General features: G+C 41.2%; 1 protein-coding gene across 3 annotated transcripts in view; it reads left to right on the top strand.

Moving 5' to 3' along the window:
- The window catches only part of SPOCK1 (SPARC (osteonectin), cwcv and kazal like domains proteoglycan 1), a 628,061-nt gene that overhangs the window by 108,180 nt on the left and 504,539 nt on the right, over positions 1–15,342 (top strand). The gene's annotated exons all lie outside the window — the stretch shown is intronic.

The raw sequence follows: 15,342 nt of genomic DNA, 5'->3' as shown, positions 1-15,342 counted from the left end.
GTAAGCTCTCACTTTTATGCGCGGCAAGCAGGGCTCTGAACGCCATGCTGCTGTCGTTGTAAATCCAGTCTGGAGTGTTCCAGGACTTTATCAATATGGACTGACAGGGATTCTGGGCATATTGTCGCTGGAGCTACATCTTTGGCACTCGGTCCAACTCGAAGCTGGACTTTCTTTTGCGCTACCGCTCCCGGTCCCTCCCTCTGCAGGTTTCAAGCCATTTGTTGCAACTGTGCCTGCCCGCTCCTCCTCCCATAGCTGGGACGCCTCAATGGTCCATGCTTCTTTGGGCATCTCGCAGAGTCACTTCCCACTTCCTCATCCCAGGTCTCCTCTTCTGGATGGGAGAGGGAACATGATCCGCTGGGAGTGCAGGTTTCTTCGGACTCTCTTCGTCAGCTCTCGGAAGCTGGAGACATCGGAGACACCAGAGCTGAAGCCACTCAGTGGCTCCCCTGGGCACCTCAGTGCAGCGTCGCTGGTCTCGGGATCAGGGGTCCGGATTGAAGACGGCACGGATACCCCTCCCAATCCCAGGTTTAGTCCCAGTATCCTTCCTCGGATCGGCCCTTAAGCTAAAGCCACGGTTCTTTTGGGGAGCATCACCAAAATAATGAAGTCCAGGAATCGCTCAATGGATTCCTGGGCTGCCGCGATGAAAGGTGGTCAAGCCCGCCTCCTCCATGACAGGTTGCATCTGAGGTTTGTAATCCACACTAAAACGGGTAGAGATCCCATCCACAGGCGCCGATCCATAGACAGCTTCAAACGCTCATGGAAGTCCCCATGGTCGCCGCCACGCCCCTCGCTCCAACGTGGAGTAGGGGAAGACTCGTGGTTGATAATCAGGACGGGAAAGAGCCACCAGCGAGGCCCGCTCTGCCGGGTTCTCCAGATCCAGAAGGGAAAGGTCGAGACTTTGGGGCTACCGCACCTTCCGCAGTAATATTCAACCTCTCCATGTCAAGACAACAGGTCCACTGCACAGGAATATAGATGAATTAGGATTCCTGCCACAATGTAAGGAATTCCATAGAAGCAGAAATAAAAGGCTTTTTGGGTGTAAAAGTCCGTTTATTAAGACATCTTAGAAAGCTCACATACACGTAGTGGCAGGAATGGCACTTCCCGCCAGAAGCACAGGTTATAACACCATTCACCCCATCCCCCCTTCCTGCTTCCCATGGGAACGGAGTCTTCATCTCCCGCGCAAAGATAAAGTCTCCGCCGATGAATCTGGCCCATCGCCCGGGCTGTGGAATGCACTCAAGGTTACTTCACCATCAACACCATTGAATCCTTTACAGTCAGGCTGTGATAATAGAACTCATAGCCCCAACACAGTGCATCTAGATGCATACTCACCATTGCATCAGTTTGTTGTGTTATAGGTCCAGTGGGTATTTGGCTCTGCTCTGTGAACTGGGTCTGATAAACATGGTTGACCAAGTTCAATGTAAATTGAAAGTACCATGTTAGCAACAGCAAATAGACTGTTGCATTTTCCACATGCTGTTGTCAGGTTGCTGTACTCATCCCCTCCTCCTTTTGACTTCCCACACTGAGTGATTGATCAATTGAGGGAAGGAATGTATTCATTGATCCAGTGCTTACTATCCATATGTAGAGAATTGCAGTGGAACTCTGTCGTTTCTAATGTAGTTTATCCATGGGGCTGTGATCCAGCAAGCTGTAGCAGTGGTTAAGTTGTCTGATAGTTATCCAGAAATGAGATTGTGCTCCCTCTTTACCCCATTTCAATGTGGGATTACAACAGCATGGCAACACAGTAATGTTTCATTGTGCATACTTTACCTGTGCTGCCTGAATTGGAAACTTTGTCAAAATCTATTGGAGGGGAGTGTTGAGTCATCACATGGTAAGTATGTGATTTAGACAGGAAGATATTCACAGCAATCCATGTTGTGGTTTCACAGGCATTATGTTAAAAGAAGAGCAAAATATGGACTGAGGGGGCTGTTACCCAGCTTAACAGTGTATGAACTTATTTTTATAGAACAATGGGGAATTACTCGGCTTGGCAGTGCAAGAGGCAGGCTGGGAGGGAATCTTTTTAGACTATGTATACCAGAAACGGCTTGAAACATATCCGCAGAGAATTCACAGAAGAGACCAAATTGTAGTTTAAATATGTTTATATAAGTTTTGGTTGCAAACAATCACACAGTGAGATGTTAAGGCACATTCACACAGTTCCTAAGTATATAGATAGGGAGGAAAAGATAGGTGGGATGATAGAATGGTATTTGGGGAAGCAGGGGACTTATACATTACCAAAGATCTGCAGAGAAGTTCCAGAAGAAGGCAAGGATCTTTATGCCAGCTTTGGGACCCAAGCGAAGGACGATATATTGTGTCTCACACCAACTTGACCAAGGGAGGTTCAAATTAGAAATGAGCAATGAGCTTAAGGTGATCAGGGCTTTTATAGGGTGGATTTCTAGTTTCGCGGGAAAAGTGACCCTTTGCATTAGGTTTCGTTTCTTGCCTCTATGCTGGTCTTCAGGGCTGAGCTAATTAGCAGCTCTATCTATTGTTCTACTCCCTGGGACAATGGGGTCAATTGGTCCTAGATTATATCAGTGAAACCTTGAATGGTTTATGCAGAGGTACTTCCTACAGTCTCTGCCTTAAGTATTCAAATTTTGCTGAGGCTTGAGTGAATCAGGAACGGATCTTGTTGTTAGGGAGATCGTATCTAGAGGTTGAGGAAATTCATGAAGAAAGCAATTGTTTGGAGAAATGTTTTCTCAAAAGCATAGTATCAGGGACTTCCAAAAAACAGCTTAGCGAGGTGTGGTGCTTAGGAATTCTACAGATTCTATTATGTTAAAGGAGTATTCTGGCAGGGCGGGATAATCAAAGATTCATGCCCTTGTTATGAGATGTCCAGATAATATTGCCTGGAGTAACTCACAGATTTGCAAACAGATTGTTTTGCCTTAAACTTGCGCTCAGCTTGGACACTCTGCTATCCACCCATAAAAACATGGAAACTGGCATTTTGCAGCACACAGTGTAAGGAATAATATGAAATCCAATATTTCATAAGGCACAGTATACAGGGCAGGGTTACAGGGCTCAGGATATTTACTGAGTCCTTCTCCTCCCCTAATTTCTAGTGGTGCTGTTTCTGGCCCCCTATAACAGCATACTCACACTAATTTACACTGGTGTAGCACTGGAATACCACTATAGTGTCATTTCCCCTAGTTATATCGGCTCAGGGCTTAGCTGGTCTCCTAAACTATGTACCACAGGACTTTAGGACTGTCTTGTTAAAATTGTTCATTCAAATCAAAGTGAAATGGAGGCTTTTAAAGTTGGCTGTTATGGATTTTCCAGGCTGTATGGCTGTGACCTGGTAATTTTTGCTCCTAACATTTTCCCCACATGTGTGGCTGACTTCCTCAGAGCTATGTCACTGATAATATGTGTTTCTCTCTGCGTGCAAGGGAAATGTTAGGATAAAAAAAACCAGACCATGACAACACAGCCAAGAAAACCTACATTAGCCAGTAGATTCTGGCTGTGAAAGCTTTTAAAAGTTGTTTTTAGAAAGTTTTTTAAAGCAGTAAACTTAATGAATGAAAAGTTTTTCAAGTTTCTTCAGATAAGATATTAGTTTATATCTAGTGGTATTGCAGAAGGATAAGAATACTGTGGCAATAGAGTCTATCATTACTGGAAGCCAGTTCTTTATAAATTCATTTATCAATTCTCTACACCTTCAGAGCTTTTCCTTTCTTATTTCTCTGGATATTAAATTTAGTTATAGCTGTGGTAATATTGCTTTCCTCTGTACTTCTTTTTCTCATAGTGGGGAAGATGTTTATTCAGTAAAATAAAAGAGCAGTTTTCTGGCAATGCACTGAAAATGCAATCACCAAAAATAACTTTGTGTGATTGATGTGGATTCTGTTTCTAATATCTAAAAAACAATAAATACATGTAGTCAGAACAGACACAAAGCTCAGAGTTCCTTTTATCTTTGAGGAGGTCTGACCTTTTAGGTTTCAGTCCAGCATTCACATATAAAAAAGTAAATTACCAGAGATGTTTATTTTTTAACATACATTAGTCTGCCTGTCTATTGAAATTTATGTAATCCTTTCAGTGGAAAATTAATCAGGCCTTGACATTAAAATCTGTGTCAGGATGAGGCCACAGGAAGATCTGTCCATACAGTTCAGTGCTCTGTTCAAAATCCAAGAGTATAAAACGTTTTCTAGTCAAAATAATCCTCATAACAGTCCTCAGGTTAGAAGCAGATTGTATTTTTAAATACAAAATTAAACCTCCATTCAAAAGACAGAGGGGAAAAAGAGAACAGAGTAAGCACCATGTGAGCCTTGAGGAGCAGGCATTCCACAACCAAGGAGCCACTTCTGAAAAAGCTCCACCCCTGGGTGTCAGCCAAGCCAGCCCTGCAAACAGCCCTGGGTGTCAGCCAAGCCAGCCCTGCATTGCACTAGGTGTGGTTGGGGGAGGTGCAAAAAATTCAGGTTGGTTTGTGTTTTTTTGTAATATTTAGTGTTTTTTCAGTTTATGGCCTGCAGGGGGAGCTATTTTAGACTAGCAGCACTAAAACTTCAGAGGTTTTTGGGGAGACTCTCCTGACGATGCCACCCAGGTTAGGTGAGTTTCAGTTCAAGGGGTCTAAAGTTATGGGCTCCCAAAGTGGGTGCCCCATCCCCCATTGTTTCCAATTGGAGCTAATAGATGGGGCTACACCTTTGAAGGTCCATAACTTTGGACCCCTTGAACCAAACTTCACAAAACCTGGGTGGTATCATCAGGAAGATTTTCTAAAGATACCCTGAAATGTTGGTGCTGCTAGCTTAACAATTGCACCCCTGACAGCAGGCATCCCCCAAATGTCCCTAGATTCTCCTTTTAAATCCACCCCCTTTGGCATGGATTTAAAGGGAGAATCTGAGGTCCCCAGTTTAAACATTGAAAGTGATGCTGTTTCAGGGTGGGGGATAATCCACACCAAAACAGCATCACTTTCAATGTTGTTTTAACTAGAGACCCCAGATTCTCCCTTTAAGGTTAATTTAAAGGAGGATCTGGGCTCCCTAGTTTAAACACCACTGAAAGTGGTGCTGTTTGGGGGTGGATTCCAGCATCCTGGGGAGAGCAGAAGCCAGCAGCAGGGATGTGCAGGGGGTGGGGTTACACAATGTGTGGGGGCAGGGCTATGCGACCCCACTGGTGTGGGGGGGGCAGGGCACCACGGAGGGTTGGGGTGGAAAACAAAGAGTGTGCACCGGATGCGGTATGGCCCAGCTACGCCCGTGGGCGACTATGGGGGTGGCACAAAACTGAGATTTTGCACCAGGTTCCATTTTTTCCAGCTACGCCTTGCTGGAGTTGCCAAAGCCAGGTCTGGTAAATTCCTGAGAGATTTTGTGGTGAAGTTTGAAAGGGCAAGGCTTTGGAAGGGAAGATCCCTCAGCATTGTAGGATACTGTAGAATCCAACCTCCAAAGCAGCCATTTTCTCCAGCGGAACAGAGCTCTGTTGCCTGGAACTCAGTTGTAATTAAGATTGCCAATTGCAGGCTGGGATATAACTGAATGTTTCAGGGTGAACATTAAGGAGGTTGGAGTTTGGGGAAGGGAGGGATAATGGGATGTAATGCCTTAGAGCATGACTACCAACGTGGCCATTTTCTCCAGGTGAACTTATATCTGTTGTCTGAAAATCAGGAGAACAAAGGCAATAGCAGGAAATATCCAGCCACAACTTGGAGGTTGGCAAACCTAACTGTAATTCCAGGGGTTTTCCTGCTCCCATCTGAAAGTTGACAACCCTTGGCCTGGCATCAATCAGTGGGTGACTTGATTTCATCTGACTTGCATGATTCTACTAGGCCTGGCTGCTTGCTGCTATCCAACATCATCCACTTATGAAAGTCAGTCTGGTGTAGTGATTAGAGCCCCCAACACTGCATTCTGAAAACTACCTTCAAAGTTGGACTGAAGCCACCACAAAATAGTGCCTGCCATTCCCAGATTCCTACATTTGTAGAGGTGTAAAGTATTCAGAAATTTTGAAGCCAGTGGGGGGGGGGGGATGCTCCCCTTTTAAAGAATTGACATTTCAGGGTGGGGGAATGAAATGTATACAATACACAGTGTTATATACACAATACAAACTTATTTTATGGATTTAGCAACATAAAATGCATAATCTATAACTTAGCTGCCATATAAAATGGAAAGGGTTGCAAACTGCTGCACTTTGTGCTACCATAGGGTGTGCACAATAAACTTGCACCATTTTTGCAGGTTGTTTTTTTTAGATTTGTCTTTAAAAGTTCCAGAAAATTTTGAAAATGCTGGAACCTCATATTGGCTTTTAAAGATTTTTTATTGATATCTAATGATATCATTTGTCTTAAAGAAGTCATACTACACATTTTGAGTAAAATCTTTCTTTCATATCACTCTTTTCAAGGGGAAAATCTTACGAGCTCCCCCACCCCCACTTCCAGTGCAGTTTTTACATTAAAAACATTGAGAAAGTCCTTAGCCTTTTTTAATGCTGTACATTTTGTGAATGAAAAACTTTGTTGTAAGAAATATTTCACCTATTCTAAAAGAGAAAATATTTCATGCAAGGCTTTTTCAGGGTCCTACATTATCCAGTTTTTCCACTGGAAAAAACTGGAGTGAATGCTTTCCCTTCCAGACCTTCCCATCTCTGGTTATGTGTCCAGTATCTCTTTCAGTACTTGATATAGTAGATTCCATATTTCAATAGTACTTTTTATTATCAATATACATAGTTATTTTTCTTCTTCTTTGTAAATGATATGATATTGGCACTTTAATTTGTAATTTCCTTACAAAGCTAACATAATCACAATGTGATTAATAAGAAGACATTAGAAATGATAATGCTTCAGCTATTCCAATTATGTATTTGCCAACACATATTAGTGTCTACTATCTGTGCACATTTTTTACAGTGTAAAAGAATGCCAAAGGAAACAACTATATTGAGATGTTATTAAGCAATAAGTGCCATACAACTGTATTTCCACAGTATCTAAGCAATGAAAGCTCTTTGCTTAAAAGTTTACAGAAGGGGAATATATAACCCTTTTCCAGCAGACTTCATGTGGAGAAGTGAGAAAACAAGCCTGGTTCACCAGATTAGAGTTCACCACTCTTAACCACTGCACCATGCTGTATTTATAATTCTTTATGGTAAAGGATTCCTTAGTAGCAGACTAATAGCAGAGTAACAGACTTTTTTGTTACTACTGTCAATCCTCACATCTATTTATTCACAGTTATTTATTCACTAGGGCTTGATCCAAGAGTATTTTTAACACAGACTGACTCCCGGAAGAAATATGCTTCTGGGCATGGAAAAATGTCTTCTCTTCATCTCTGGAAAACTGCAGTATCTTTTTAAAATTCCCATTGACTTTAATAATTCAGAGCATACGTAACCATGGCAGTGGTGGCCAACTTCTGGTGCTCCAGATGTTCATGGACTACAATTCCCATCAGCTCCTGCCAGCATGGCCGATGAGCAAAAAAATCAGCACAAATACACTCAACAGTCCAGAAGATTTTAAAGCCTAATATACAAATGAAAGCACAGGCTTTTGTGTTTTATAGACAGATAATTTAAATATATGTATAGAATTTTATTTTTATATATGACAGAAGCAGCAAGAATGTTATACACACAAAAATGGAAAACTTAATCAATACCTAAAGTAGAAGAATGGTTTGTGAAGACATTAGAATTGGCAGTAATGCTTAGTTCTTTGATTAGAAAAAAGAACTTATCAAAATTTATTGAGAATTGGAAACCCCTGATAGACTTTTTGCATAGAACTGAATACAATGAACCGATGCTTTATCAATTTGAGGAAGAGAAGAACAAGAAAATAGGCATAATATGCAATATGTGTTGTTCATTTATTACTGAGCTGCTGTCTCTGCCTTTGCTTTCTTTATGCAACTGGCTCATCACTTAACTCCTCAGAGGCTGCTGAAGGCTCTTCCTGCACTGCACCTGACTCAATCCTGGCTGGCAGGGAAGGACTTGACTCTTTTACTTGTATCTCCTCTCCTGGTCATCTGGCTCTACATCTGACTTCTTATCTCCCAGGGACTGGCTCATGACAAAAAGACTCAACACCAGGTCCAATGCCTGTGTTTAGTAGAGATGAACTTATCTGAAGATCTGAACTAAACCATTTAGAACACCTTACAATAACTGTGTATTTTACTTTTCCTGTTTGATGTCCCAGACATACAACATCACCAGTGGGCAAGATGGAAAATACTATGAAAATGACAGAGATGATTTCACACATCTCTCCTGTCTTTATTTATTCATTGGACTTATCACTGCTCTTTGCTGGAAGGCTCAATGTAGTGTCCAACATTTGATAAAACAAAGAATAGGTGTTCTAAAGGGTGCGTGAAGGTAATATTGTATATCTTAGTGGAAAGCTTGCAAGATCTTTAATTGTTGTACACTTCTACATTCAAAATATAATCAGGATCGTGCTTATTTTTCATGTTTTTCATTCACATTATCACTAAAATGTTTTTCTTTTCAAGTCCAGTAGTACACAATACAATAATTTCTAAAGCAAAATTTACGGACATATGGTACATTTAAAAAAATGGCAGCAGTACAGTCAGTCTTTTGGGAAATTGACAGTTTTAATAGTTTCTTAGCAAGAAACATGATAGCTTGCATGATGCTGCTGTCTGGAGATAAAATACACTGCAGCAGATAAACTTAGAGGAAAATTCCTAGGTGCAAATTCTACCATAAAAAAGTGGAGGCACCCTAAAAAGCCCTATTATTAACCCTAAATATAAGTACTTTTTAGAAAGTGTAAGAAGTAATACTGGTAGCTTTGTTTATTGTAAGTATTATTGTTAAATTTGACTTGGTCGTCTTCTTAAACATAGAGATACTCTGCTGCTTGTAGCATACAGAGCCAGAGATTAAACAAAATTAAAATGCAAATTGCAATGTGCAAATGTTTCTTATCAGAATTATTTGGCAAATTCATTTTCTCACAACTGAATACTGAGCAATCTTGTGTCTTCTGGACATGCAGTAACTGATGCACATGAACCAGTAATCATGCAAAGGTTAAATTGCTGTCCATAATTACCATAGGTAGAGCCATAAGAACTTATGTTCAATCCATTTATAGGAAGTAAAGTACAACATTTTACCATAAGACTGCAGCTTCATGCTGACAAAATAAAGCCTCCAACTGGAGTGCAAAAACAACAGACTTTTTTACTTATATGTAGGGTATGGCCATGGGGTCCCCCTTACGTCCATCTGTTGCTTATTTATTTATGTCATGTTTTGAACAAGCACCACTGTTGCACTCTGGCTATAACCAATATTTCAAATACGTATATTTACAAGTTTATATACATGAGTTTATATCACTGTTCATACTTTTTACATATTTCATTGGTTGTAAATACAATCATTTCTTGTCGACTACATCCAACCGGTAAGTTCAACTTATTTTTAACAATAATAACAAATAAATTCAGGGTCATCCGTATTAATTCAGGTAGGTATTTAGTTCATACTCTCCCATCAATTCAGCATCCTTAAGGTAAGTCTGTATGTATTAAATGATAAGTCCAAAATAGTACACAGACAGAAGTCCAAATTCTTTTAAACACTTTTAAACACTAGGAGGAAAACGCATTGCGCCTAATCCGCGTTTTTCGATGGCTTCATCAGCCTCACATGTTGTAGATGTAATTATATTGGCTTCATATGGGTACTCTGTAAAGGTAAATTCAAATAACATTCAAATAAATCTATCACTATTATAATATATAATATTCACACCATGAGTTTTCAACAATGTTCCATACATATGCAACTCACTTTCTCTCAAACTGAGTTAAAATATCCCATCATAACATGTTATAGAGACCTAATTATTATCTATATGCTCTTTTATAAATTTCTACTAAATGAGAACACCTGAGCTTCAGGAGGAATCTTTTACTCATAGGTGACACGAGTAATCCAGCTTTAAATCCATTTCTACTACATGAGAACCTTGTCAGTCTAAAGTAAAAATCAACTTGTAGAGGACGAGTGACCTACTCTCCTCAAACGTGGGTTAGGATTTTGAACATTCACACAGCTCAGAAAAAGGAGACTGTTTCTTTAAAACAAGTTCTTAAAGTTTATTGAACTTAGCATCATTCAACAAACGATAGTCAGATGGCATACTATGCATACAATCAATTGAATAAAAGCAAGCAGAGACAAAATCACTGAACCTACTAAAATCAAAATGTAAAACTTCTCCATTGCTTAGCAGGTGAAAGGAAAAATGAAGCAGCTCTCATAACTCAATAGACAGCTTCTAGCCAGCGTGAGGTAGCATTGCGTATTGGGAGGAAAAAAGGGAGGGGGGAAGATGGGAAAAGGGGTGCCTCTTTTACAATATGGAAATGCATACATAGGGAAATTGTACATCAGGTGATCTTAATAAACCAATCACAACTTAGTGCCAATTAACTAAAGCAGGTGATGTAACTCTTCATTCTTATCAGGTGTTGTGGCTGAAAGTTTATTGAAGTTCCAACCGTTAGCAAAACATTGTGCAGCTGGGCCAAAACCTTCAATTAACTGTTACTCGGTACCAGGATGGGAAAGCTGGTGGAAAGCCAAAGACAGGCAATTAATTTCAAGAACTATTAAGGCCAGCAAGACCGTGGTAGTGATGTTGAACTATTACAAAGTTCACCAATAACGCTACTAATAACTGCATACAAATGATGGTTAAGCTAACATAGCCACTCTCTACACGCCCCCTTTAAGCAGAAATTTCCGGGTAAAAACTCGGAATTTTTGCCAAGCAATATATACAGCTAACAGAACGTAACTATGCATTCTTTTTACAGTGTATATATACAATAGCAGCAAAAGGTGTACAATGAACAGCATACTCAGAGAAAAAAAAAAAGAATCCACTTAATGACAAGCGATTTAAAGCATCGGGTAATAACATTGTTCTCTTGCCCGCTTGACATGTTTAACTTCAAAGATTCAGTAGTCTTGTAGAGCTAATCCTGACGACAATCTTGTAAGATGCCACGAGCATTGTTGTTTCTTCATTTTATTCAAAAATGCTAGCTATCAGGATTGTGATCTGACCCATTACTGTGAACTTAGAGACCTGTATTAAGTATATGGATGCAGTTTTTTCACTGCCCACAATTCCGATGGCCAGGCATTCCTTTTTCTATCGTGAAAGCAGCAAGTAATATCTCGGTGGCAGTAATTTTCTACTAAGAAAGATGACCCGGATGCATTTGTGAATCTATCACCCTTTTGAACGAGGGTGGCACCAAGAACCTCTTTCCAAGCATCGGTGCTTAGACTTCAAAAAAAGGCTTTATCAAAGTTTAAGGAGTTTACTAAAAAAAAACTGGGAGCATGTCGCTATAGCGCTCACACCCCATCAAAAAAGCCCGGGTTGACATTTTGTCACTCCAAATGATTTTCAGAGGACTTTCTTTCTTTTTTTTACACAAGTCTGTTAAGAGGAGCAACGCTTAATCTCACTTTTAACTTAGGTAATAAACCGTCTATAAAATCCAACCAATCCTAGGAAGGGGATTAAGACTTCCTTTACTGTGAGTGGGAGTTTGGGCCAGTTCTGTTATAATTACAGCAACTTTGAAGCCTTCCAAGGCCTGGTTGACCATTACCAAGCATTAAGACCAAGGTACACCACTTCCTTCCATCCAAATTGACATTTTGTCAGGCCTTAAAAGTCCAAGCCAGCCTCTTGGATTTTTAAGTGTAGGACCACTCAGAGCATGTTCCAAATGAGAACTTCATGAATCAGACATTACATAATGGCTTAATATCATCCCGATACCCAAAAAAGCATATTCCAAAACCAACTAGGAACTCTTATCAACTAGCCGCTTGGAAAGTTTTTGAGGCTCCATTTCTAGCCCAAAAGCCATCCTTTTAAAACTGAAAGTGACCAGAATGACACACAAAGTCATTTTCAGAAGCTTCCTCCAGTCAAAGGGATCTACAATACCCCTTTGAACAGTCTAAAGTGCTGATATATTTGGCTAATTGGCTAATTTCTCTTACCTAGATGCTCTAATCTCTCGATTGTGAAGTCTGGATTGAGCCCTCCGTCACTGGCGCTGACTTTTCTGAAATCGGTTACTGGACAAGTCTGAACTCAGGGGGGGCACGTTCCCAGACACCTTGCTTTTTCTTCACCAATACAATGAGGCTTCCCCCACGCACTCTGGCTAGGGTTCAATAACACCCTACTTCAACATCATTCGCTTGATTTCCTTCTCCACAACTTGCTTCCATATATGATTACCTAAATGGATAAGGGTAGTGAGTCTTAATGGGGGCAACTCCTCCGTTATCAATAAGCGATGAGATTAGATGGAGTTAAACCCGCTCAGTGAACAGTGAATCAAACTTCTGTAACAAGGATTTTATTTGATCACGCTTTGTTCAGCAGACAAATCCATCAGAAATCTGCACCTTACTGACACTCTCAGCCTTTTCTATCAAAACACCATTCTGAAAATTCTCCAGCATCTGAATCCAACCTGTACAGGGAAAGTCACAGCAGCCCTTTCCCAATAAAAGGTTTCAACCTATTTGCATGCACGGTACGCATGTACATCCCTCATCTGGACTACATAATCATCATTGGGTAGCACTGCAATTTACAGCATAAGGCCCTTTCCAAACAACCTCAGACCCCACCGACTGTCCACAGACAACAACAACACTTTATATCGCCAATTCCAAAAGTGCGTCATCTGGTCTTCTTTTGCATCAAAGTAAGCCTCTTGCCTTTTTCTGTGCCTGCTTCAGATTGTCTGCAGCAACTGACCTAACATCCTGTAAGCGTGACGTTGAAGGTCACAAAAAATAACCATTCACATCTTTGGGACAAGAGTCATCAGTCGTATTGCCTTCCCCAATTTGCTCTGGCTAAACTCAGGGGACCCTCTGACATCTCTTCTGCCAGAACAACAACTGATTCGGCTACAAATCCCAAACTTTCCTGAACTGAATCACGATTAAGGGCCAAAAGTCAGGTAAGGAATAAGCTTGATCCCAAGAATTGGAATGAGTGATCACATCTTGCATTTCAACAACTCCACCAAAGCTTCGAGAAAATATCTTTCTAACAACCCATTGGATTGGGGTTGTATGTCCACTACTGGGGGGCATGTTGGACCTCAGGCCAGTTCTGACAAACTTTTGAATCACTTGAGATATCAAATTTGGCGCTTGCTCTGTTATTAAGATTTTTATAACCCCATGCGTGGCTATGAATTCCATCAAAGCCTCTTTGTACGTGGATAAAGAAGTGATATTTCTCAGACAGAATGCACAAGGGATACCTCGTGGCATGATCAACCATGACCATTATGTATCTCTTTCCTGGTTTACTCTTTAGGCAGAGGGCCCAGGGATATCCAAACTGAGAAAGCCCGCTCTAAAAGGTTCGCTACTTAATTACTGGGTAAAGGGTGGTCTCAACTTCACACCGAAGTCTTGGCCAGTGGTATGCTGACCGACTCGCTGGCAAACATCACACGCTCACAAAAAAAATCCTTTCACTGTTCTAGTCAAGCCAGGCCAAAAACTGCTTCTGAGTCCCAGCCAGGTCCTTTTTTACACCTAAATGACCAGATAATGGTACACTATGAGCCAACTCCAAAATTTCCTCTCGATGTTTCTTACGCACGACCTTAATCAAAAAAATAACTTCTCCTTCCTTTGAATAACCCTGGCAGCCAACGCCTGTTCCTATACAACAAACCATTAAGTGCCATATAAATCTCTAGATTCTCCTTGGACACACATTTTCTTGTGCTAACTATGGCCTTGTCAATGCAACTCTTCCAAAGTAGGGCAGAGTTTTGTTCATTTTAAACTCTTTCAGACACTCCATGAGTTATAGCATGAAGTGTCAGATTCAGGGTGAACAGCCTCAACCTCTGTTGCCGGGGAAACGTTTGTGAGCCAGGGCGTCATTATACTTCCCTCCCTTAAACGCTTTAAATTTAACTCCTTCGAGCAACCTTAGCTGTCAGCTTCGCTTCCAACCCATTTCCGGATTTCTCCCTCTGATAACAAACTTCCTTCTTCTTAGCAGCTGATTAGAGGGGTCATAGTTTGAGACTTTTCACCCTTACTCGGACTTTTAAATGCGACTGCTTCTTCAGTCCATCTTTTATTCCCTTCTTAGCATTGGCAGACTCTCTATTCTTTGCCTTTGATCTAGTAAATTAAGCAGCCTTCATCCTGCTGGACTGAAAGAGTAAGTCTGCCCCACTATGAAGGGTGTTTCCAGCTGTGTCATGCAACTATAAACATACATATATTTCGTTTTACCTCTAGGGTTCCAACATGTAACATGGCTAGATCTAAATACATAGAAAAGGATCCCTCATAGGGAGTCCACCTGAATTTTTTCCCCACTAACTTATATGATCTATTTGTTCCAAATAATTTTCTATTAATGGAGCTCATATCAGCAATCAACTCCGATGTCAACCGAACCCTCCACCCAAAGTTTGCCTCCAAGCCAAGACTTTCTATGGCTTCGAAAGGCTCCCACCCAATGTCTCTGGTCTTTTGAAATGACCCAGTCTACTGTCAACAAGCTGTAATTTTCCCATTCTCACCATCGGGGGTTTTAAGTCAGTAGAGGCGAAGCTTCTCTCTTCAAGCAATCGGGCATCGTCCTCCTGTTTCAACAGTCTCAGGAATTCGGAGGCCACGGCTTTTTGGAATGCTTGATCATAGTAGTAACCTGCTCTTCCTCCCACTGGAATGCACTGAGCTACCGGGTGATCTCGGCTGCTTCGCTTTCCTCAATCTTCAGTGTGCATGAGGACCGGGTCGCTTCCAACCACTTGGACCTTTTGCTTCTTTTTTCACTCCATACACTGGTTTTATAGTGGCCTCTTTTCCGCAGGAAAACATATAACGCTTCTTGGGCTTAGAGGCTTCGAATCGGGCTTGCTAGGCTTTGCTGGAGTTTCTTTTTCTCTGGAACGGAGCCTTTAACTCCTCCTTCGCCAGCTGAACTGAACACATCTCTGGGGGTTAGTTCCAAACGGCTCTCTTTTCCGGGTGAAAAAAATTCAGAGCTTTTTTTCTCCTTATTCTTGATGGTAGCCATCTGATCGGCAAAGGCAGCTGCTAATTCCAGATAAACCAAAGGTAAGCCTTCTCTTGCTTGACCATAGCCGAGATATTCTCCAGGGAGTG

The sequence above is a fragment of the Sphaerodactylus townsendi genome, linkage group LG03, assembly GCF_021028975.2.
Source record: "Sphaerodactylus townsendi isolate TG3544 linkage group LG03, MPM_Stown_v2.3, whole genome shotgun sequence".
Classification (NCBI taxonomy): Eukaryota; Metazoa; Chordata; class Lepidosauria; order Squamata; family Sphaerodactylidae; genus Sphaerodactylus; species Sphaerodactylus townsendi.
Note: the sequence above shows the minus strand (reverse complement) of the source record. Positions and strands in the feature narration are given on the sequence as shown.